Consider the following 3,319-nt stretch of genomic DNA (forward strand, 5'->3'; position numbering starts at 1 on the left):
AGTGACAAGACAAATATATTAGAGTATTGGTAATTTTAAAAAAAGCATAATATGTTTAGAGTATTGGTAATTTTTAAAAATTTAAAATGTCTCAGAAACTATTATTTATGAGAAAAGAAATTAGAAAAAAACCATAATACGTTATTATTAACCAATCACGAGATCATAATTATTATAGTAAAAAAATTGTTATTGAAATCTAATCAAATCATAATATGTGTAAAAATGAAACATAATAATTATTATAATTCCGGACATGAAAATCATTGTAAGTCATAATGAAATGAAATCATGTTAAAAAATGAAATCATGCTAATTATTAATATCCCCCTATATATTAAAAGAGAAATACATTGGACACGTGGTGCTCACACAGCTCTTCTGACGAAAATTTTCGCGATTCTATTGGTCGGATTTTTCTATTTTTTCTTTTTGATTTATTTTTCTACTCGAGCTTTAAATTTGGAAAGTCACATTAATTGTTAATCGCACTAATCATTTCTTGCGCAAGAATCGTAATAAATGTCGACCATTAATCATAGCTTGCAGAACAATTTTAATAAATGTCGACTAATCATTAAATGTCTTAATGGGAAATATGTTTTATATCTAATTAGGAAACTAATTATTATCAACATACCTTATTTATATTGATTACTTGCGCAAGTTTCGCATCATATAATATGCATATTCGTTTTTAATTTTACAAATTTATTATGTTTCCTTTAATCAAACGTCATTTAATTTACATACCTTATTATAACCAATTACTTGCGTAAGTCTCGCAAGTAATATTATTTGCGTCGTTAATACTCTTCACCATCAAAGGACTATATATAGAGTACAAAGTGGCGATGAAGCAACATAACCATTCTTCTATTTTTATATATACATATTTTATCGGAGCTGACTTTTCTTTTGGTTTATATGCAGATACCCTATTCTAACGATTTCACCACGATGCAGCGAAGAATATGACACAAAAGCTGATGTTTTCTCCTTTGCTTTGATCGTTCAAGAGGTAAGTTAAAACCTTTTTTTTTCCTTATGGTTTTTGCTGTTTCTTTGTTCATGTTGTTGATTCCTTTTGAATGTTGGAACTTTTTTAGATGATAGAAGGACGAATGCCATTTGCTGAAAAGGAAGACAGTGAAGCTTCAGAAGCTTATGCCAGCAAAGAGCGGCCACTGCTCAAAGCTCCATCAAATTGCTTTACCCTCATGGACTTAAAACGTTAGTCTTACTCTTTCTCTTCACCATTAAACAAAAAAGAAGGGACAGTTTTGCATCGTTGATTGGTTTAAGTTCATGTCATTAACCGGTTAGGTTCGGTCTATTTTTTTTTTGTATCCCATAGGTTGATAGAAGAATGCTGGCAAAATAAACCAGCCAAGCGACCTACTTTCAGAGAGATCATTAAACGGCTCGAGTCTATTCTTCATCATATGGGTCACAAACGACAATGGGGGGGGGGTACTACTGAGTTTGTCCTTTTGTTATTTAGGTTTCTAGATTATGTTTACCTCTTAACCTGTTTCTTTTTTCACATGTTTAATATCAGATGAGGCCGTTGACTTGCTTTCAGAATTTCGAGCACAAGAAGAAACATAACTGGGATATGAGCAGCCATGACGGCTCATCATCCGGTTCACATTTGTGATTCTTTAACCGGTTCAGAAATGATTTTTTTTTCTATTCCCTCCGGTTTAGTTTGGTCTTCCCCCTAAAGAACCGAATCTTATTTTGTCATTTTGTTCTTCACTGATGAAAGTCCGTGTGGTCAAAATCTGGCATTTTATCTATTTATAAAATTTGTTGTAAGATATATGATTTTAACCTGAAGATATATTTGCTGTTGTAATCTAAAATTTCTGCAAAATGTATGATTCCACCTCATTATTATATGGGTCCTTAATTTCGAAATGAAATAAATATGAAATTGTTAGATTTTCATGTGCTATTATTGATTAACTTGAAACTTTAAGTAACTTCAATATTAGTTTGGTGCTTCCTTTTTTGTGCAACAATTTTTGTTTCTGCTGTAGTAGGTATTTTTCTGTTGTTTGCTAAGACACAAGGCAATTGAGATAATACCACTGGTTCTTAACATAAAATCTTATGATAGTGTGACTGACTTTTATATCAAAACTTACTCTAGAATTTGAACTTTATATAATTACATGAAATTTCATGTCTATCACAAAAGAAAATACGCATAAAAATTAGGAAAATGCACATATAATTTATACACATTTCTAAGAGGGTCCCTACATATCAAACCTCCTGTCGTAATTTATACACATATCTCCCTATACATTAAAAGAGAAGTCACTTTAGTGATTTCTGCTTACGTGGCGATCATACAAGACACTCTCGGATTAATTCTTATAATCTTATTGGTCGATTTTTTTTAATTTCTTTTTGAATTATTTTTTTCCATCGGCCAAACCTTTCCAAAAACACATACTATGTAATTAATATAGATATATACGTTTTTAACTAATCGATATATATTTCAAAGGTACTATTATGGTAACTTAATAATGACATATTTTTAAAGTGACAATGCAAATATATTAGAGTATTGGTAATTTAAAAAAAACCATAATATGTTTAGAGTAATGGTAATTTTAAAAAAATCATATTAGAGTATTAGTAATTTAAAATAATTTAAAATGTCTCAGAAACTATAATTTATGAGAAAAGAAATTAGAAGAAACCATAATATGTTATTATTTACCGATCACGAAATCAAAATTATTGTAGTAAAAAATTTGTTATTGAAATCTAATGAAATCATAATATGTGTAAAAAATGAAACATAATCCTCCTATATATTAAAAAAGAAGTACATTTGACACATGGCGCTCATACAGAGCTTCTCACGAAAAATCTAGCGATTCTATTGGTTGAATTTTTGTATTTTTCTTTTTGATTTATTTTTGTAATCGAGCTACTAATTGGAAAGTCACATTAATTGTTAATCGCACTAATTATTTCTTGCGCTAGAATCTTAATAAATATCGACCATTAATTATAACTTGCAGAACAATTTTAATAAATGTCGACCAATCATTAAATGTCTTAATGACATAATACGTTTTATATATAATTAGGAAACTTATTATTATTAACATACCTTATTTATACTGATTACTTGCGCAAGTCTCGCATCATATAACATGCATAATCGTTTTTAACACTACAAATTTAATATGTTTCCTTTAATCAAACATAATTTAATTTACATACCTTAGTATAACCAATTACTTTCACAAATCTAGCAAGTAATATTCTTGGCGTCATTAATATTTTTCAC

The 3,319-nt window shown here is 29.0% G+C and overlaps 1 long non-coding RNA gene across 1 annotated transcript; it reads left to right on the forward strand.

Annotated features, from left to right (window-relative positions):
- Positions 1 to 757: 757 nt before the first annotated feature.
- On the forward strand, positions 758 to 1,894 carry LOC108835514 (uncharacterized). The gene is made up of 3 exons (XR_008942172.1): positions 758 to 1,021; positions 1,110 to 1,233; positions 1,358 to 1,894. It is a non-coding gene; the product is annotated as an uncharacterized LOC108835514 (long non-coding RNA).
- The last annotated feature ends 1,425 nt before the right edge of the window (positions 1,895 to 3,319 follow it).

The sequence above is a fragment of the Raphanus sativus genome, unplaced genomic scaffold (assembly GCF_000801105.2).
Source record: "Raphanus sativus cultivar WK10039 unplaced genomic scaffold, ASM80110v3 Scaffold3790, whole genome shotgun sequence".
Classification (NCBI taxonomy): domain Eukaryota; kingdom Viridiplantae; phylum Streptophyta; class Magnoliopsida; order Brassicales; family Brassicaceae; genus Raphanus; species Raphanus sativus.